Source organism: Scyliorhinus canicula, chromosome 13 (genome assembly GCF_902713615.1).
Source record: "Scyliorhinus canicula chromosome 13, sScyCan1.1, whole genome shotgun sequence".
Taxonomy (NCBI): Eukaryota; Metazoa; Chordata; class Chondrichthyes; order Carcharhiniformes; family Scyliorhinidae; genus Scyliorhinus; species Scyliorhinus canicula.
In genome coordinates, this window is record NC_052158.1 from 121,740,715 (window position 1) to 121,763,500 (window position 22,786).

The window sequence follows — 22,786 nt, forward strand, 5'->3', positions numbered from 1 at the left end:
AGGAGCAATTTAGAGTGGCCAATCCACCTACTCTGCACATTTTTGGGTTGTGGGGGCGAAACCCACACAGACACGGGGAGAATGTGCAAACTCCACACGGACAGTGACCCAGAGCCGGGATCGAACCTGGGACCTCAGCGCCGTGAGGCGGTTGTGCTAACCACTAGGCCACCGTGCTGCCCGTGGCAACCATTTATTGACTTCTTTGCGGGAGAGTGAGCGTCAGCAGGGGGGTGGGGGGAGGGGGATGGGGGGGGGGTAGAGTAGAGTAGGAGGGAAATATGGCGGGTAGTACCGGTGGGAGGGGAGCGGGCTTGTGCAATATGTTACGGTGGAAGTATTGAAAGTATGTGGATGTTTGCACATTTTTGCCTTTTTTGCTTCCTTTCTGATGATGTCTGTAACTGTTTATAAAGCCAAAAACGACCTCAATAAAATTGTTTATTAAAAAAAAAAAATGTTACACTGTTGGAGGTGTCATTTGTCAATAAGGCATTAATCAGAGGCCTCATCGCAGATGGATAGGAAAGATCTCCTGCCGCTATTTTGAAGGGCAGAGAAATAGTTCTCCCGGACCAACATTTCTCTTCAACCAAAGACTATCTGCCCCTTTCCACATTGGTGTTTGTAGGAACTTGCTGCATGCAAATTGGCTGCCACCTTTCCTACGTTACAACATGGACGACACTTCATAAGTATTTAATTGGCCGTTAAGTACGTCCAGGCGTCCGCAGTTTGTGAAACGTGCAATATGAAGCCAAGTCATTTGTTTTCAAGTCTTTTCTATTTGAGTTTCTCTGTGCTGATCATGAACTGAGAAGGACCTATGACGTCTGCATTACTTTCAGTCTGAGCAGACTTTCATTCATGGTGTACAGATTTAAAAAGACAGAGGCAGAAGCAATGCCCAGTGAAAAGTATAAATCGGCAATAATGAAGAATGACAAGAGAAATGCACAATTTTAGGTTCATTTTATTGCACTTTGCTTTTGACTAATTAATAGCTATGTCGGATGCCTTTGTTTTTGTTTAGTAGTGTAACGCTTCATTGAGTGTCCTTGTTTAACAGAGTGGAAATCCAGTACCTAAATTATCTGATCAATACAGATTCAAATATACTCAGCCATAGGCAGGTGAACTTGAGAAATTGCATGCAGGTGTACAGTAACAATCACTCGTGCAGATTGATGTTTGCTGCAAACAAATTGTGGTTAGCAGCCTGCGTGACTAAAGTAAGAGAACTGACTTCATTGACTGCTTTGTGCATGGAAATTCTTTTGTCATTTGCTTGCTTTTACTGTTTTCAAAGACCATAATCCTCTACTCATACAAGCGGAAATACTAATGGTTTAAAACCCATGACACACAAAAAGTTTCGCAAACCCTCAACTTTGCAAATCCAAGCCCGTATGAAAGGGAAAAGGTTGCAGTGTTAGAATTTTCATTTGGCTCTTCCATTGGATAACTAAAGACACAAAACTTCAAAGACCCTATGAACCTATGCCCGCGAGGAACTGTAAATATTGACTCATGAAATTTTGAATGCTTTCATGGATGTTTTCAAAATGAATTTTATTGAGGTTATGGCAAAATTGGCTACATTTGTTCCAACATTAAAGAATGTTTCCAAGCATTCTTGTCGCTTCAATTACTTTTCTGAATGTAATACTTCAACACAGATCTAAATGTCTTTGGTTTCAGCCATATTTACACTCATGTTGTTTTCAGCCCCAGCTCTAAGTGGACGTATATCAGAACCTTCTGTTTACTATAATGCAAGAAGTAAATAAATGAATTAAGGAGCACGAAGGCATTAATTCGATACGTGTTATACATTGGTCAGATCCAAGGTAAATGTCAAAAGCATTTTATCTTTCAGTGGAGAGGCTTCAGATTTTTCTGGTATTCATTTCCCATTTTCTGTGGCATTTTACAGATAACGTTGTAGAAGGGATTAAAAAGATCAGAAGCATTTAGTGGAACAATCCCTCGATTGTATAGTGAGTTTACAACAACAGCTTGCAATTCTATTGCCCCTTTAGTGTAATACAATGTTCCTGGATGCTTCATAGGGGCACAATCAAACAAAAATATTCATACCAAGTCAAAGGAGATAAAGGGCATGTGACCAAACGCTTGGTCAAAGAGTTACAGTTTCTGGAGTAGCTTAGAAGGTGGCGTGAGTTCAGCGGGGGGCCGGGGGGTGGGGGGGAGGGGGGGGGGGGGGATTGCAGAGAACTGGTTCTCAATAGTTGAAACCGACTGCTGTTAATGGGGGAATGAGGAAGTCAAGGGGTACCAGAATTGGAGGAATGCAGAATTATTGGAGTATTGTAGGGCTGGAAGAAGTTCACAGAAATAGGGCGGGGAAAAGTTAGGGAGGGATTTAAACATCAGGATGATATTTTTAAAATTCAGACAGGAAATACTGGGCAATCTCAGCAGGCCTGACAGCATCTGCGGAGGAAGAAGGGAGCTAATGGTTCGAGCCTGGATGACTCTTTGTCAAAGATCATAATCCTCAACTCATACAAGCAGATATACTAATGGTTTAATACTCATGACACACAAAAAGTTTCACAAACCCTCAACTTTGTAAATCCGTGTGTTGACGATAGGGGGACTGGAGAAGGGAGTAGTGTCGGCGGTTTCCAGGGCTATTTTGGAAGAGGAGAAGGCACCACAGGAAAGGATCAAAGCAAAGTGGGAGGAAGAGTTGGGAGAGGGTATGGAGTAGGGGTTCTAGTGCGGGGTGCTCCGGAGGGTTAACGCCTCCACCTTGTGCGCGAGGTTGGGGCTGATACAGCTGAAGGTGGCATATAGAGCACACCTCACAAGTGCGAGAAGGAGCCGGCTCTTTGAGGGGGTAGACCAGATCACATTCATATGTTTTGGCCCTGCTCAAAGCTGGAAGGTGGTGTTTAGGGTAATCTCTAAAGTGGTGCACGTGAAACTTGGGAGGCCATAGGTGGGGTGACAGACCAGCCAGGGTTGGAAACAGGTGCGGAGGCAGATGTCGTAGCCTTCGCCTCGTTGATCGATCGAAGGCGGATCCTGTTGGGATGGAGAGCAACCTCTTCACCCTGTGCCCTGGAGTGGTGGGGGGACCTGTTGGAATACTTGACCCTTGAGGTTAATTTTGAACTGAAGGGAGGGATGGAGGGGTTCTATAATTCATGGCCGTTATTCATTATGCACTTTCAAGAATTGGATAACATCGAACATTTGTAGGGGGGGGGACTGTATGTGTTAATGGTTACTATTTGGTTATTCCTGATTCCTTTTTGTTATTTGTTTATGTTAACATGCGGGCAGTTGTTTGGGGGGTTGGTGGGAGGATGGGATTGTTGTTGTTAATATGGGGATTGACATTATATTCAGTACTGCTTATTGTTTATTGTTGGGGGTGCAAATTTGGGAGAAAATGTGAAAAAGGAGGAGAATAAAAATATTTTCTTAAAAAACTTTGAAAATCCGTGCCCGTAGGAATGGCAATGGCTCAACTGTTCATTGTTCTGAGGTGGGAAATTAATTTGAATAATTAAACGGCCGTTTAAGGATCAGCTTCCCAGACCACTGGTATTTTACCTGCCGCAGAGTCGCCCACTGCCACTTGGGGAGGCTATCAACTGCAAGATGTCCTCTCAGTGGCCCATCAGAGCTGGAGACACCATGCCGATAGACAGGACAGCAGTCAGGAAAGATTGTAGTCCCAAAGACTCCCCTCTGATTAGCAGGACCGAACACCATTAACCACCCAAGTTTTTAAATTCAAATAATCTCTTCCAGGGTCCTCCATGTTGAGGCACCCCCATGGTCTTTGACTTTCCTCAGCAGCATCCACCTCTCACAATGACCTGGCTGAAGCTCCAATACTGCCAGAACTCTTATTGGGCCAGCAAAATTGGCAGCAGCCTACTGCCCACCATTATTAATTGGACAGTGGGCCCAGCAGTGGCCAATTACAAAGTCATGTATGGGGAACTTATTGATGTGGTCCCACAGTCCGGTCTTGCAGGCATGGGTCCTACATATTGGCCCGATTGCGCCCATTGGGTTACAGAAGATAAATAGCCAATGGTTATTGGGTCGAAACGCAACGTTTTAAAAAATTAATTCTTGGGATGTGGGCGTCGCTGGCTGGGCCAGCATTAGTCGCCCATCCCTAATTTCCCTTGGACTGAGTGGCTTGCTAGGCCATTTCAGTGGGGGGCAGTTAAGCATCACTGTGAGAGTCTGGAGTCACATGTAGGCCGGACTGAGTAAGGCCGGCAGATTTCCTTCCCTGAATGACATTAATGAACCAGATGAGTGTTTCATAGATCACAGAACATACAGTGCAGAGGGAGGCCATTCGGCCCATCGAGTCTGCACCGGCCCACTTAAGCCCTCAATTCCACCCTGTCCCCGTAACCCAATAACCCCTCCTAACCTTTTTGGTCACTAAGGGCAATTTATCATGGCCAATCCACCTAACCTGCACGTCTTTGGACTGTGGGAGGAAACCGGAGCACCCGGTGGAAACCCACGCAGACATGGGGAGACATGGGCAGACTCCGCACAGACAGTGACCCAGCGGGGAATCAAACCTGGGACCCTGACGCTGTGAAGCCACAGTGCTATACATTTGTGCTACCGTGCTGCCCTAAATTGTGACAATCGGCAATGGCTTTATGGTCAATAGGCTTTGAATTCCAGATTTTTAAAATTGGGTTCAAATTTCACCATGATGGGATTTAAATCCTGGGTCTCTGGAATATGAATTCAGTGACAATACCACTATGCCACCGCCTCCTCAGTTGACCTCCAATGTCTGCTGCCAGCAGTTAAATAGCTTTCCAGCACTTACTGAGAAAGTTCACATACAAATTATGGGCCACTAGAGTGAGGTAACGAAAGGCAACTTTTGGTTTTTAACAAAGGACCACACAATGTCTAATTAAACAAAAAAAATCTAATTGCTCACCTTTTTTCATGTGTGTAAACCCATGCTGGGTTTTAAGTCTTAACAAATTGTGATAAGAATCACTTGCTAAAAGTATACTATTGAGAAACTAAGCACGAATAACAATTGAATTCTAAGTCTTCGGGCCCTATGCTTTAGGCTGTTAAATGATTCAGGATAGATTTTTTTAACTTCAGAGGGTTCTGCCACTTGTCTCATTTACCTTAATACAAACCTGATCCAGTCAGTCATCTGCTTTTCAAAGGAGTAGCCAGATGGCATGATCTTTTTACAACATATTAGTCAAATCATCCACTGAAGATCTGTCATCCTGTTCTCTGTGAGGTGCTGAAATAGTCCTGGTGTTATAGATCCCAAACAGGACTACTTCAAACTCAAAACCCCTCCTCAGGTTACCAGTATAGCCACTGAATAAATTGCTTATATATTTCTGCCTGCAAGACTTAAGATAGAAATGGTATGAACATGATAGTGCTTCAGAGTAATTTAATTGGATATCATTTAATGCAATTAATTGAACATTTTTAAGCTCTTTTTCTTTCATCCCCTATCCCTTAAGAAATCACAGACACCTCACCTGAAGGAAGCCTGAAAAAGGTGAGGTGGGGTGAAAGATACAGAAAGCACTCCAGAAATAAATGCATAGAATGCCTTTTAATGCTCCTGCTGACTGTATCATGTGCTGCTGCAACCAGCACAGTTGAGGATTGGAAAACTCTGAGGCAGACAGAGCAATGCACGAGCAATAGTCAGAGGCAGCCTAATTGTAATGATGGCTTCTGCAGGAAAGTTTTCATAAGATGAAAAGCATTGCAAGTTGGCTAGAGTGTAGATTACTTTAAAGGCAAGTATAAAAGGCAGGGGGCGGAATTCTCCGCTGGTGGCCAAAACCGTGGAGGCCGTCGTGAACTCGGCCGAGGTTCACGACGGCCTCGGGGCACGCTCCCCGCACCTAATTCACCTCCATCCGGGGGGGCTAGGAGCGGGCCTCCGTCTTTCCCGGCCGCGACCTCGTCGCGCCGGAAATGACGCGCAAAACGGGGCATTTGTGAGGTCATCCGTGCATGCGTGGGTTGCCGGTTCCAACCTGCGCATGCGCGGATGACTTCATCGCGCAGACGGCGCGAACTGCGCATGCACGGTGGCCGTCTTTCTCCTCAGCCGCCCAACAAGACGTGGCGGCTTGACCTTGCCTGGCGGTGGAGGGGAAAGAGTGCATCCGTTTTGGACGCTGGCCCGACGCTCGGTGGGCACCGATCGTGGGCCTGTCCTCTCCCGAGCACAGTCGTGGTGTTCCCGTGCCAATCGGGCCCCTAGATGCCCGTAAAAAACTTTAAAAACGTAAAAGACGGCGAGCGGCGATTTTTCCGAGTGGGGGTGGGGGGAGAGAATCACTGGGGGCGCCGGGGGGGGGGCGTAAAAAATGTCGGGAGGCCCTCCTGCGATTCTCCCACGCCACGTGGGGAGCGAAGAATTCCGCCCAGGGTTTTTATTTGCCAAATTTCCTCTGTTGCTCAATTATTCCTCAAGAAGCTCAGTTTCCTCTTCGTAAGACCATAAGACGTAGGAGCAGAATTAGACCACTCGGCCCATCGAGTCTGCTCTGCCATTCAATCATGGCTGATATTTTTCTCATCCCCATCCTCCTGCCTTCTCCCCACAACCCCTGATCCCCTTATATCTCTGCCTTAAAGACACTCAGTGATTTGGCCTCCATAGTCTTCTGTGGCAAAGAGTTCCTCAGATAAATGCCAAACACTTGCTCCCCTCTCAACACCCCTTAAAGCCCTGCCCAAGCCTTGAATTCTAGCAGCTCCCAAACTCCTTTACAGGTGACAAAAAGCATTATTTGGTAGTTGGACACTGGTCTCCAGCCTTCATCTCTGTTGCAACCTTCTCGTCTTTCTCTGTTTTGACTAATGCCATTATGGTCAATGCGCTGCTGAACTTACCTCTTTAATCCCCTCTGAATTCCAAACATGTCACCTTACATATTTTTCCTTCTTCCTATATCAACACTATGTTTAAGAGCCCTTTTTTTATTCATTCATGGTATGTGGACATCGCTGGCTAGGCCAGCATTTATTACCTATTCCTAATTGCACGTGAGCCTAATAACTACTGTCTCAATGAATCTTAAAGGCGTAAATGGCCTTCCTCTTTTTCATTCTTCTAAAATCTACAAAGTTTTATAACTCAACATCACCTGATCTCAATTTTCTCTTTTTTAAGATCTTTTCAACTCGCTGATGCCCTGCAGAACTGGCAGTGACCTTTTACGTTGGTCCCTTGATTTGAAAGGTCCCTAACAAACATTATAAAGATATTGCACACATCAGTTTTTTTTGTTTTTTTTAATTTAGAGTACCCAATTCATTTTTTTCCAATTAAGGGGCAATTTAGCATGGCCAATCCACCTACCCTGCACATCTTTGGGTTGTGGGGGTGAAACCCACGCAGACACGGGGAGAATGCGTAAACTCCACACGGACAGTGACCCAGAGCTGGGATTGAACCTGGGACCTCGGCGCCGTGAGACCACAGTGCTAACCACTGCACCACCGTGCTGCCTCAATTACACACATCAGTGTTGTAATGTGCATTCGGTAGGTCTCGTATATATACATATATAGTATAAGATCTAAGCTAGGAACTCCATAGATTCCCTACAGTGCAGAAGGAGGCCATTCAGCCCATTGAGTCTGCAATGACCCTCTGAAAGGGCAGCATACCTAGGCCCACACACCTGCCCCCAACCAAACCCTTAACCCTGTAACCCCACCTAACCTGCACATCTTTGTACACTAAAGGGCATGAAACTGTCTCCATGCTTGCCTCTACACACGTCTCTGCCCAGTACAAGGCAGCCTTCTAGATTCAGGACATGTGTTCTGTTTTAAATATCCGAGGGTATCAAACTATTCGGAAGGACAGAGTGGATGGTAAGGGAGGTGGTGTTGCTCTGTTATTTAAGGATGACATCCGGGCAATAGTAAGGGATGACATCGGTGCTATGGAGGATAAGGTTGAATCCATTTGGGTGGAAATCAGGAATAGTAAGGCGAAAAAGTCACTGATAGGAGTAGTCTATCGGCCACCAAATAGTAACGATATGGTGGGGCAGGCAATAAACAAAGAAATAACTGATGCATGTAGAAATGGTACAGCAGTTATCATGGGGGATTTTAATCTACATGTCGATTGGTTTAACCAGGTCGGTCAAGGCAACCGTGAGGAGGAGTTTATAGAATGTATCCGCGATAGTTTCCTAGAACAGTATGTAATGGAACCTACGAGGGAACAAGCGGTCCTAGATCTTGTCCTGTGTAATGAGACAGGATTGATTCATGATCTCATAGTTAGGGATCCTCTCGGAAGGAGCGATCACAATATGGTGGAATTTAAAATACAGATGGAGGGTGAGAAAGTAAAATCAAATACTAGTGTTTGTGTTTAAACAAAGGAGATTACAAGGGGATGAGAGAAGAACTAGCTAAGGTAGACTGGGAGCTAAGACTTTATGGTGGAACAGTTGAGGAACAGTGGAGAACCTTCCAAGCGATTTTTCACAGTGCTCAGCAAAGGTTTATACCAACAAAAAGGAAGGACGGAAGAAAGAGGGAAAATCGACCGTGGATATCTAAGGAAATAAGGGAGAGTATCAAATTGAAGGAAAAAGCATATAAAGTGGCAAAGAGTGCTGGGAGATTAGAGGACTGGGAAATCTTTAGGGGGCAACAGAAAGCTACTAAAAAAGCTATAAAGAAGAGTAAGATAGAGTATGAGAGTAAACTTGCTCAGAATATAAAAACAGACAGTAAAAGTTTTACAAATATATAAGACAAAAAAGAGTGGCTAAGGTAAATATTGGTCCTTTAGAGGATGAGAAGGGAGTTTTAATAATGGGAAATGAGGAAATGGCTGAGGAACTGAACAGGTTTTTTGGGTCGGTCTTCACAGTGGAAGACACAAATAACATGCCAGCGACTGATAAAAATGAGGCTATGACAGGTGAGGACCTTGAGAGGATTGTTATCACTAAGGAGGGAGTGATGGGCAAGCTAATGGGGCTAAAGGTAGACAAGTCTCCTGGCCCTGATGGAATGCATCGCAGAGTGCTAAAAGAGATGGCTAGGGAAATTGCAGATGCACTAGTGATAATTTACCGAAATTCACTAGACTCTGGGGTGGTCCCGGCGGATTGGAAATGAGCAAACGTGACGCCACTGTTTAAAAAAGGAGGTAGGCAGAAAGCAGGAAATTATAGGCCAGTGAGTTTAACTTCGGTAATAGGGAAGATGCTGGAATCTATCATCAAGGAAGAAATTGCGAGGCATCTGGATAGAAATTGTCCCATTGGGCAGACGCAGCATGGGTTCGTTAAAGGCAGGTCATGCCTAACTAATTTAGTGGAATTTTTTGAGGACATTACCAGTGCAGTAGATAACGGGGAGCCGATGGATGTGGTATATCTGGATTTCCAGAAAGCCTTTGACAAGGTGCCACACAAAAGGTTGCTGCATAAGATAAAGATGCATGGCATTAAGGGTAAAGTAGTAGCATGGATAGAGGATTGGTTAATTAATAGAAAGCAAAGAGTTGGGATAAATGGGTGTTTCTCTGGTTGGCAATCAGTAGCTAGTGGTGTCCCTCAGGGATCCGTGTTGGGCCCACAATTGTTCACAATTTACATTGATGATTTGGAGTTGGGGACCAAGGGCAATGTGTCCAAGTTTGCAGATGACACTAAGATGAGTGGTAAAGCGAAAAGTGCAGAGGATACTGGAAGTCTGCAGAGGGATTTGGATAGGTTAAGTGAATGGGCTCGGGTCTGGCAGATGGAATACAATGTTGACAAATGTGAGGTTATCCATTTTGGTAGGAATAACAGAAAACGGGATTATTATTTAAACGATAAAATATTAAAGCATGCCGCTGTTCAGAGAGACTTGGGTGTGCTAGTGCATGAGTCACAGAAGGTTGGTTTACAAGTGCAACAGGTGATTAAGAAGGCAAATGGAATTTTGTCCTTCATTGCTAGAGGGATGGAGTTTAAGACTAGGGAGGTTATGTTGCAATTGTATAAGGTGTTAGTGCGGCCACACCTGGAGTATTGTGTTCAGTTTTGGTCTCCTTACTTGAGAAAGGACGTACTGGCACTGGAGGGTATGCAGAGGAGATTCACTAGGTTAATCCCAGAGCTGAAGGGGTTGGATTATGAGGAGAGGTTGAGTAGACTGGGACTGTACTCGTTGGAATTTAGAAGGATGAGGGGGGATCTTATAGAAACATTTAAAATTATGAAGGGAATAGATAGGATAGATGCGGGCAGGTTGTTTCCACTGGCGGGTGACAGCAGAACTAGGGGGCATAGCCTCAAAATAAGGGGAAGTAGATTTAGGACTGAGTTTAGGAGGAACTTCTTCACCCAAAGTGTTGTGAATCTATGGAATTCCTTGCCCAGTGAAGCAGTTGAGGCTCCTTCATTACATGTTTTTAAGGTAAAGATAGATAGTTTTTTGAAGAATAAAGGGATTAAGGGTTATGGTGTTCGGGCCGGAAAGTGGAGCTGAGTCCACAAAAGATCAGCCATGATCTAATTGAATGGCGGAGCAGGCTCGAGGGGCCAGATGGCCTACTCCTGCTCCTAGTTCTTATGTTCTTATGTTCCTTTACATCACAGTATAGACAGTATTGTATGCAGTACCCTTTTCTATGTCAGATTCTTATACAATGCCTCTCCCAAGCCTTTATCCAACCTATTTACAATTCATTCCTGTTTACTAACATATTTGCATTATGTTGACCATCCATTTCCCACCACAAGCCTGTGTTTACAGGTTCAGGCGGTCTGAAGTTTTATAATTCTTACAGATCGTGTCTTTACGATAGAACCATAGAATCCCTACAGTGCAGAAGGAGGCCATTTGGCCCATTGAGTCTAAACCAACGAAAGAGCACCCTACCTATGCCCACTCCCCTACTTTATACCCGTAACCACACCTATGCTGCACATCCTTGGACACTAAGGGGCAATTTTATCATGGCCAACCCACCTAACCTGCACATCTTTGGACTGTGGGAGTAAACCGGAGCACCCGGAGGAAACCCACACACACACGGGGAGAAAGGACAAACTCCACACAGAGAGTCATCCGAGGTGGAATTGAACCGAGACCCTGGCCCCGTGAGGTAGAAGTGCTAACCACTAAGCCACAGTGTTGCCCTGTATAGCAGTTGGAGGAGTGTTAGACTGTTGCAGTGGATAAAACCTGGATAAATAGGACATTGTTTTGGATGTGGTCGTTCTGACATTTGGTTTGTTGTTCTCTATTCTGTTTTTTTCATTCTTTACAGTGAAACTGCTCTTCATTAACACTACATCTGGTATTATGGAGAGTCTTTGCTTTATCTTGTTCCTTGTCAGTAGTGCTCATCCTCTTTTTCTTCTTACCTGTGGTTTGCCGTGATGCATGTGGGAGTTTACGTTCAAGAATGGAACATTAAATTCCACTTTATTCACAATTTGAGCCAGAAATTTGATCACTCTTATTTTTTTAGTTGTTTTCTGAGCTTCATTTAGCCCAGTAATGACTCTGGTAAGATCAGTTATCTTTGTTTCAGAGTTATCTGTTGAAATCTTACATAAATTTAACAATATCACCTGGACATTCAGTTCTTTTCAGAATGCTTCTTCTATGGTCATTAATAGCTCTTTAGACTCTTTCAATTCATTTGTTAGATCTTCAATCTGTTTTGTAGAATTTCCCCCACCTGCTTTCAAAGTCTGGATTTGCTCTTCCATACTGTACATCTCGTCCTCCATGTTATTCAGATTGAATCAAAGTGGAAGAACTACATCAGTTTTGGTTGTTAATTCTGCTTTCAGGCAATTGTTCTGATGCATCAGCATTTCTTTCTCCTGTTCCAAGCATTTTCCATGTTCCTGACCGGATGTTTGAAGTTCATCAAATTTTAATTGAGGATCTAACTTTGTTGAATTTAGTTGTTTCAAGTCCTCTTTCAAGTGTTCTACCTCCTGCGAGTGCCACCTTGTGTTCTCATCAGTTCTCCATTTTACTTATCAAACTCATCTTTCAAGCATGATTGTTGGTTCTCTACACTGATCAGTTTTTCCTTGGCAGAGCATAATTACCCTGAGCTATCCTTCAAGCTCATATTCTACAATTGCACTTTTGCCAATTGTTTCTGAGACTCTTTATTCTATTTTGTGTGAACTTCTACATTCTATTGCCATTCTAGGTTCTTGGTTTCCACTTTAGCTATTTCATTCCTCAACAACCCAATCATACTCATAAGTTGCCGGTATAGAGGGAGGGATTCTGTGTTCCTGAGGCTAAGTGTTGACGCTGTCGTAAATGCCGCCACGTTTTACGACGACGCCAACAGGCCCCTAGAAGCAGCGACCCTGCACCCTACAGGGGGCCAGCACAGCACTGGAGCGACTCACGCAGCTCCAGCTGCTGATACCAGCATCAAACGGGCGCTGCGGGTCTGCGCATTGTGCTACGGCCAGCGCGAACTCACGCATGCGCGCTAGTTTCCTTCTGCGCGCCGGCCCCGATGCAACATGGTAGAGAGGGACAGGGGCCCGGCACCGAGGAACATAGACACCCACCATGAGAAGCCAGCCCGCTGATTGGGTAGGCCCGATCGTGGGCCAGGCCACGGTGGAGGCCATCCCCGGGGTCGGATTCATCCCTCCCCCCACCAGGCCACCCCCCCCCCGCAGGATGAACGCTGAGCTCCTGCCTGCCGGATAGGACCACATGTGAACGGCTCCGACGGGACTCGGCCTATCTCGGTGGCCACTCGGCCCAACGCGAGCGGAGAATTTCCAGGGGGGGGCAGCGCCGCGCCAACCGCACCAGCCCCAATGGCGCCGATTCTTGGGCCACTGGAGAATCGGCGGAATGCCGTTGCATGAATTGCTCCCCCCCCCCCCCCCCCCCCCCCCCCCCCCGGCGATTCTCCGACCCGGCCCGGGTCAGAGAATCCCGCCCAGAGTGTTGTTCCTTCTGAATCCTTGGTTGTTAGCTCCAAATCTACATTATCTGGCTTAACTTCTGTCTTTTCCTTGTCCGCCTGCAGTTTGAAACATTCCATTAATTTGCCTTCAATCATGGTTAGGCACTTCCACCTGCTGTTGCATTTTGTATAATGTGTCAGGGTTTTCAAAGATATTTATTTTTAAGAGTTTTCTGTAATATTTTCTGTCTCTCTGATGCCATTGTGTGATTTGCCTGGGAAATGTCTTTAGTCCTTTTGTAGTTTTACTGGGGGTTGTCACTATGTTCTTACCGCGATAAAGGCAATGGTTGGTAAATTTGGCTCAGTATGCTCCAAAACATGAAGGTTAAAGTATTTGTCAAAGATTTTTAATAGTTCATCAAAGCTGGTTGAGGATTTATCAATTCACTCGAATTGGATTACTTCATCAACCAGTTCACTAAGCGAATAAAAAAAATATCAATTTGGATTTCTTCTGATATCCTTCTTAGACTTAATGTGCTCTATAAATTAAAAATATTTCTTCTCCAGGATGTCCAATTTTGTTTTTGGTTTGACCCTTGCATGAATCCAAAACGGTCGGGTATGGAAGATTTTGGACCTATGGTCATTAAAAATGTACATAGCTTTAAATGATGTTAAGATATCCAAGATTGTGCTGCTGTACGCTTTTTCTCAATGAGGGTTCCCACACTTATCAGTTGTAGTGGGCTCCTGCAGTAACGTCAGTCGCAATTTCTGTGTTTTAAGATTTTCAGTGATGACGCCCTTGATCGACCTTTGAGTCTTCCTTGAAAGATCTAAGTATTTTTGGGATGTGAAACCATCCATTCCCAGCTTTTACTGGATATTTTAACTACTGATGATTTGTTATTTTATTTAATTTTTTTTGTTTGAAGTCAATTTGGCCAACATGTAGTTAGGCGGCGACTCAGGCTGTTCATGGTTTTTTTTGCTTTAAACAGCGATTCTAACTGTTACTGACTTAAAAGCATTTTAGAATGCATTCTGGCATTTGTTTTTAGCTCACTCCTGCAAAGTCTTCTGAATTTGCACTTTGTGAATTGAAGCTGGATTTGAAGCGGGATTCAATGGAGTCTTTTGCTGCAGTGTGGAGGTTTATTCCTGCCTCCTGCTTCCAATCTTGCTTCAGAACTTCTCTCATGCAATCTCCCTCTTTGTCTTCACTTCTGCTGCTTTTTGTCAGGGGAGAGTACTGATCTTTCCAACCTTCCAGGTTTTAAATTTCTTCTCCAGCTTCTGTGAAGCTCTGGATTTTTCTGATAGCTGCCACCATGTTTTAAGATGTTTTGTGTACTTTGGTAGGCCTCAAAGATGTTCTGAGTCTTGTATAGTTTAGCATGTAAGTTTTTACTAACTACCAGTAACTCTACACTATGTAGATATATATATACAGTATAAGGTCTAAGCTCGGTACTGACTCCATGCTTGCCTCTACACGTGTCTCTATCCAGTATAAGCCTGCCCTTTAGGTTTGGGACATGTGTGCCTGCCCATCTCCATTGTGGTGGTCCTTTACCCAGTCCCATGTGAATCTTTTCAATGCCAGACTCTTATATTGAAGTTAGAAACTTCAAACTCACACACTGCTGCTGTTTCTTTCAAAGTTATTAAAGCTGCTATTCCAGTCAAGACATTAAGAAGGTTTCAGCTCAGTGTGGATACTGATGTTTCTGTGGTGGTTGAACACAGAATTGTAGCACCCCATGGAATAAACAAATGCAGGGTACTCCAAGATGTGGAAAAAAAAGTTTAGTATCAACAGAGATATTATAGAATTGGGCTCTTTTCTTTTAAATCCTGGTTTCCCTATTGCGTTTTTAAAAAAAGATTCCTCTTTACTGGGCTGCTGAACAAACAAGTATTAAAATACTGCTTTGAAGATCCTTTGCAACTCAGTAATTTTACTTGTTGAGAATTCAAAACAAAGAGTTCAGATTTCTTGGGAAAAGGAATATAAATATTCAAATTTTTTGGCTTGTATTAAAAAATGGCATGTTCTCTGTCGGGGTCCTTCCTGTTCCTTGAGCTCTTGTTTACAGACAACATTAGCTTTCAGAGGACACTTCCATTAGTCCCTCTTAGTTTGGTTCATGATCTTTTCAATTTTAGAGTATTCTTGTCACCTGGCTCAACTATATTATCCTCAATGACTGTAATTCCTCCATATTAAGAGCATAGATTATAATCATTTTCTGAAGCTAGCATATACTTAGGTGCTGCACTGGCCCTAATGCTATCCATTAGAGAGGTTAATCTGTCTTCATCATCGCATTTGCAGCAATGCTTGAATTAACATTTTAATTTTACGCACATTTGTGACCTGAACTACCACTTCATTAGTCATAGACTGTGCTGACTCCATCTTGTTGATAACCTGACTAAATTAACCTTTGTTAAGGCAGTGTGTGTTTGTGCACTAGAACTGAAGAAATGGCATGTCTTCTAGGCTTTCAACTGATTCTGATAAATGGGTGGAAAATATTACTTTCTGCTGCTGACTGGAAATATTTCCACCGGACTCCCTTGCTTCAGTGCGTAGAAGCAGCCAAGCTGCCAGCTGAACACTAAATCGGACATGAATTCTGTTGGGACGACATCTGTGGGGAAGAAATTCATAGCCACATCAATATTAAATTTTCAGAACACCAGTTTGAGATGTAGCCCGAGGTTAAACCTTTTCTAAGTCCGTTGAAACAACAGAAAATTGGAGACAGTCCCAAGGATCCCTGCTGCTGGGCACATGCAGAAGTCAAAGCCAGAAGCATCCAAACTGCAAAGGGTCAGGTACATGGAGATTACAGTCCATTCTCATGTAGAAACAAATTCAATTAATAAACCCAGAAGAGCTGCAACTGGATAATTGAGTTTTAAGGATCGAGGTATTTATTGTACAGGAGTGAATGTTATTTTCACTACTCAAGCAAGTGACAATTCATTCTAATGAAAAATACAAACCACAATGCACTCCAGTGGATTATCAATTTATGGCTGTCAGTACCTTGCAGCTTTTAAGAACAACTGAGAATAATGCTGCAGGGATTATTGCTGCAGGGATTGTACTCTAACAAAACTGAAAGGCGTATCTTACCAATTTCATCAAGTTACCAGTGATCCTTTGGCTTACAAAAATCACAAGCCCACTTACATTAGAAAAGCAGTGAGCTGCCTTGCACTTATTTTAACATGCACTTTTGATACCACAGTGGGCAAAATCTTGGAAAGATATTTAAGTAAATGCTTTGCGCCGTTGCTGTTCCTCATCATACCCCTTTAATTCGCTAAGGGGGATAAGGTGAGGCTATCATGAAAGGAGCCTGCTGCAGCTGCATTAGTCAATTCCTGAACATGCTGCATGTAGAATTGTACCCAACTCCTCTGTTATTAAGTGAGTATTCTTTTCATCATCTGAAGAGCTGATGCACCAGCATTACTTAGTTGCCTGAACCTACTATTCACACAGTTTTGTATGGTATAATGTCACAGAGAAAAAGAAATCAAAACTGAAATTTCAGTAACTTTTCCAAACCAAAATGGTGAAAAGTTGCACAGAAAACAATTCTCAGCCAATATATTTCAAATTTGGGCAGAATCTTTGGTATTCAAATGGTTAACCCCTTCAGATCCAGGCTATCAGCCAAAGGTCATCTGAATAGATGTGAAGTGCTTCCCCCGGGAATCAAAGGTAACCAAGGCAGCTCAAGTCAGTCTGGTCCACCTCCTGGTGACCTGCTACAGATTTCCATAATAAAGGCTAAGAGTCCGACAACAATACAGGAAAATAGTGCAGGATGGGGTGGAGAAAATGAGCTGTGAAAATTGGGCAACTACATCCAGTAATAAGTATCTGGGGAAGGAGAAAAAAATTCCTTAGGGTCAATTTTGTCCCAGCCAGAACTGCTGCACACGTCAGTGAGATGGGATTTCCACCCATCCCATTTTCTGTGTATCTCCAGATTAGGCTAATCCTAGCATTTACACATGGATTCAAGCAGGATTCACAATGGTTTTATATAACATCGCTCTGGGAAGAGAGGGATATCAGGCCTTGGACACCGACCATAATGTAACATGGCCAGCAGCTCCAGCACAACAGATTTCAGATTGGTCTGAAATTGATACGACTCCTACAGTGTTTAAAGTTCAAATTCCTCCTGCCACACGCCACAGCAATGTTGCCTAGCAGGAAGTAGTACCATCAAGTACATAATATAGAAAGATGTTTTAGCATTATTTGCACTTTATTAGAACGTGACTGTCCAATACTATGGATGGCTGATATTACTTCCTGCGAGAAGACCCAGAACTAGTAGTAAGTGAAATGGAGCCCAACGCTGTTCTTTAACCACCTGCATTTGCAATAAAAAGAAACAAAGTAACTGCCCCCTCATATCTGCCCACTGACTAGTCATAGGTTGGCTGTGGAATAGTATGTGAAATCCATGGCAGGGCTGATGGAGGCCAATCTTAAAACCAGGGCCTCATAAACATACTACATGCTGGTTGGCAGCCGGGCTAGCGGATGGGAGTACCAGCATGGAGCAGCAGATTGGTGACTTTTCCTGGCAATTAGTGAATGAGAAACCTCAGGATTGCGATAAGAAGGGCAGGGAGGGAGCATTAACTTTGTTCCTTTCATGGGACGTGGGTGTCAACATTTGTTGCCCATCCTTAATTGTCCTTGGTGAGGCCCTGGCGAGCCACAATCCATCTGGTGTAGGCACACTCACAAAGTGTGTTCTCGGACAGCCGAGGTGGCTTGGCATTGGCTGCTGGTGGGTGGTGGGATTGACCGGCCCCATGTCTATGGAGTTTTGTGTGGTTTGTGCCCCCTGCTGCTCGGTGGGAAGAGCTGGAAAATCCCACTCAGTGTTTGGGCCACCAAAATCTTGCTTCAGGCAATGTAACCGTTTTAAAGCATGGAGCAGCCTCTTTATGTTATCTTAATTACACGGCAGATGACAGAAAGCAAATGGGCACGCATCTTAATGATTGATTAAACAGACACAATAATAATTTTAAAGATTCTAATTTTAAACATTTTTTTTCCTTTTTCCACATGCTCCTGTGGAACATAAACACTGGCACAGACTAGTTGGGTTGTATGGCCGATTCAGTGACTGAAAATGCTGTGCAATTATCTATTTTACCTTTACTCAATAGCTCATTTTGACTTATTGTGGTCCACAGTCATACATCCCAGGTACAATATTGACATGTCTAAAATATGAGGGTATATTGAAGAACAAAAAAAAAGTGTCACTTTTTTCAATGTTAATCAAGCAATAAAAATGTATTTTGCTGAGGTGCAGGGCATGTATTATCCTGCCATGCACACACCTGGGTTATTTTTCATATTCTAATGATAAGTACACCCAACTAAGCCGGGGTCCTGACAGACGTAATTATGCTTTCAAGTGTGACTTAGTCAAAGGTACAGTTTTAAAACTGAGAAAAATATTTGGACATTTCTTTTTAAAAATCAGTATCAGGCAGCTGCTGCTTGTACCAATGGATGCAAAGCGCAGGCTCACATTAAAACAAGCTCTCTTAATGTAAGGCTGACTACAAACATGTTTTTTTGTAAAAGGGCTACTTCAAAAAGGAGGAAATGGAGAAGATTTATTCTTCACCAAAGCAAGAGTGGAAGGCTAGCCGCAGTACCGGATTATTCAGCTCAACTTTCTGCAGCAGGCTAATTGCTGCTCAGGTGGTGGATGGAGGATCACTTCTATACATGAAGTAAAATGAAAGCTGCACTCTAACCAGCCACATCTGCATATCGAAAGAATCAAGAGACTTTCACAAAACAAAAAGGGTTCACTTACCAAATGCAATATGCCCCATATGCATTTAAAACACAATAAGCACACAGGATGGTTTACAAAGAGAGAACATTTTAATCCATTCTTCAACCCATAATGTTATTGACCAGAGCAGGAAAAAAAAGGCCGATTTATTTTGTACAACAATATTAGCATTTCATACGCGGAGAAGGCCGAATAGATTCACCGCTAGTTTTAACTTTTTCACAAAGCACCACAGTTCCGCAGAGTCAGAACAAGGACGGAGAGCGAACTGCGTCAGACTTTCACTGATTGTGAGTGACTGGAAGTGATGGGCCCAGATTCTCCAAAATCCTGGCTATGTGTTGACGCCGATGTAAAGACTGGAGTGTTTCACGCGGCGTCAATGGGCCTCTTGGCCCAGCAATTCAGTGGCCCGCAGGGGGCCAGCACGGCACAGGAGTGCTGCACGCAGCTCCGGCAGTGATACACGGCCCTGCACTGCCGGCGTGGGTCCGCGCATGCATGCGGTGGCGCATGCGCGCGGTGGCCGTTTCCGGATGGAGCGCAACATGATGAAGGCACACAGTGGGCCCGCGCAGAGGGAGGTAGGCTCCCTCCAGATCGCGCGCGCCCGCCGATCGGTAGCCCCTGATCACGGGCCTGGCCGTCGTGCAGGCCCCCTCCCCCGCCGGAGTCTGATCCCCCTCCACCCCATCACCAGGACGGGCACGGCGGCCACGGGTCCTTACTCCCGCCAAGTGGTACCAGGTTGGAACCACGCCAGCGGAACTCAGCGGGAACCGTAGAGAATCGGCACACGGACGGTGCCACGTCACCCGCGTGCGCAACTAGCTCAACTGAAGAATCGCATTCTGACGTCGGAGTGGCGTGGCGGGAATTTCCGGTGTGAATGGCGATTCTCCAACCCGCTGCGGACTCGGAGAATCCCAGCCATGGTGTCAGTCAGTTGGGACAATGTGGCATCGACGTAAGGTGGAGCTCTCTGACAGGAATCCTTGGGAATTAAATTTGAAATGGTGAGGCAGTAATCCCTGTGTGGACTCTCACTTGACAGGTGGGCACATTAGAGGACTGACCCAACTTGCTGTGGTCCCCAATTCCCACCAATTAAATTCCCTGCCCACTTTAAATAGTGTTAAATCTACCCGCAACAGGCAGACTGGACCATGGCTTAACTTCTTACGCAAAGGGTGAAACTTCCAACAATGCATCACCTGTATTGTGATGAAGTATCAGCTTCAATTATGCACTCCTACTGTGGGTCTTGAACCCTCAAACCTTTGACTCAAGTGTCCCTGGGTGAGGAAGAACAGAAGGAAAATGTGGTGGCCTCTGCTACAGGATGCAAAAATGTTGCCATAGATGAGAACAGTATCAAGCCCAGTTGTGATTCCTTCACTGATTGACTAGCCCATGCAAATTCACTGCCTAAGCTCCTCAATTTCAAACATATATAAAGAATAGCCTGTTGGGTGAGATGATGGAAAACCAGCAGCAGCTCCTTGTAACTGTAACCCAGCAAGTGGCCGTGTTTTCAGGAAAGTGGGAGAAGAAAGAAGAAATAACGGAGTTAAATGTGATTCAATTAAAGGCAACTAGTGTTCTGTAAAGGAAAATAGAATACAGCACCTCAGTAATAAAATCAAGCTGTTACGGCTTTGTTTTCAGAGAAATTTGTTTTAAAGTGTAAGTCCTGGTGCAGAGTCACTTTTACAGATTTTATAGAATTTACAGTGCAGAAGGAGGCCATTTGGCCCATCGAGTTTACACTGGCCCCTGAAAGAGCACCCTACCTAAGCCCACAGCTCCATCCTATCCTCGTAACCCAGCAACCCCACCTAACCTTTTTGGACACTATGGGATAATTTAGTTTGACCAAATCCACCCAACACGCACATCTTTGGACTGTGGGAGGAAACTGGAGTACCCGGAGGAAACCCACACAGACACGGGGAGAGCGTGCAGATTCCTTACAGACAGTAACCCAAACGGGAATCAAACCCGGATCCCTGGTGTTGTGAAGCAACAGTACTAACCACTGTGCTACCGTGTCCCATCTTATGCTCCTGTTTTTCTTAAGAAAACCTCCCACATAAAATTATTGCTCCAAATCAAAAATGGTAAACAATTCTCAGCTTGAACTGTGCTACTTAATGTAGACATTTTACTGGTTTAGCATAACAAGGCGAAATGTATAAATCAGGGCATTATCTCCTCTTTTTAGGCACAACAATCTATCTTTACCACTCCTAATCTGTGAACGTGGAACATCATGTAGCAAATGATTGGTCCACTTCTTTCTCAATAATAATTTGTCACTATTTATTTTTAATATTAAGAATATTAGGCAGCATTGAGAGCCACTGGACTGCATGTTGTCTGTATCACAGATGTAATGCCTCTCCAACTGATAATCAGGAGCCGAATGCTCATTAGACCTCACAAATGTATTGATCGGGATAATACCCCAAACCTTTTGGTGTACTCAATAAAGACAGGTAAACAAACCAGGTTACGGAACAGCTGAGCAGCATATTTAAATGCTTTACTAACATGGTTGGAATCCTAGGCTTCTGTGGATTTTAATTTTTAAACTTACTTTCTTTCCTGATCCAACACAAAGTGTTGTTTAGGTTCAGTGCTGATCAATGACAAGAGTACTTTACAATAAGACAATCTTACACTCTTTAAGGCTCTAGAGTTGAACTGAGCAATTTATCGATAAACACTGGCACAAAAAGTACAACTGACTTTTTTAAATTTTACTAACTAAGGACAGGCCCTAATTTGTGCATGTTGTTTACGAAAGTCACTGACAGCTGCTCTACCCGTTCCTGGCTATGTGATTGGAAGGAAGATTCAGCTTTTAGTTAGTTATAATCTTTAATTCTAATAATTCTTTAATCTATAATCAAAGATAATGGCAAATGAGAGTGAATCCTAGCCTCTGCCACAAAGCAGTCCTAGGACAGTACTAAAAGTATGTATTTTATAGTCATTGCACTTTTGAAGTAATCTGGGAAATGAAACTTGTTTATTTGGAATCCCCCCCCCCCCCCCCCCCCCCCCCAACCCCCCAACCCGCCATGCCATCTTTCCTTACGTGCATCGCAGAATGAGCTGGGTTATTGCCAATGACACATTTTAAAATGATCACCAACAGGTTTGTGGAACTGGTTCTCTCATTTTGTGGAGAAGTAGCTAACCTCTGCATGGCATTTTCCTTAATGGTACAGAAAAGATCAAGACTTCAAGCTGTGGGGAAATAATCCTGTTATGGCACTGGATGGCCACGGCCATCATTGATACCACTTTCAGAAGAAGCTGCCCTGAGAAAACCTGTAAGGATTCCAGTCTTCTGAAACAATTTCTTAATTGCGATGCCATGAGACTTTTAATTCATTGTCGGTTTTAAAACACAATATTTTGCAGAGGCACAGAATATTCACTAGGGGGCACTCTGCACACAGGACAGGCATCCACTGTTCTCTAATCACGCCTGACCATAGTCTCTGTATTAGAAATGTACACACACTAAATTCTATTAAATTCTGTCAGGGGAACATAACATAATAAGATATTATCACAAAAGCACTATTTAATTGCCGGTGGTATAAGTTTAATCTTTCAAGTGAACTCTCCTATGGATATATAACAGTCGTATACAAACTCATTTTAGTTATTGTTTGTCCTAATTTAAATTCAAAAATAATGATTTCTCTGGGGTTTTGTTTTCCTGGATAACAAAGGAATTTAATTTCTGATGTTGACATTGTAGTTGGGATTCCAGAAGGTGCAGATCATTAATCAAAAAGCAATGGGACTATGGTCAGACTATTTTTTTTAAACCAACACCTTAATAATAATAAAAGTGTTTGGCTCCCATTCCTTGTGTCATCGATATACCTTAAGGTACCTCAGATAGTACAATATCACAATTCACACTGTTGACTGTAAG

General features: G+C 43.8%; 1 long non-coding RNA gene across 1 annotated transcript in view; it reads left to right on the forward strand.

Moving 5' to 3' along the window:
• Positions 1-22,786, forward strand: part of LOC119976280 — a 54,090-nt gene that overhangs the window by 26,526 nt on the left and 4,778 nt on the right. The gene's annotated exons all lie outside the window — the stretch shown is intronic.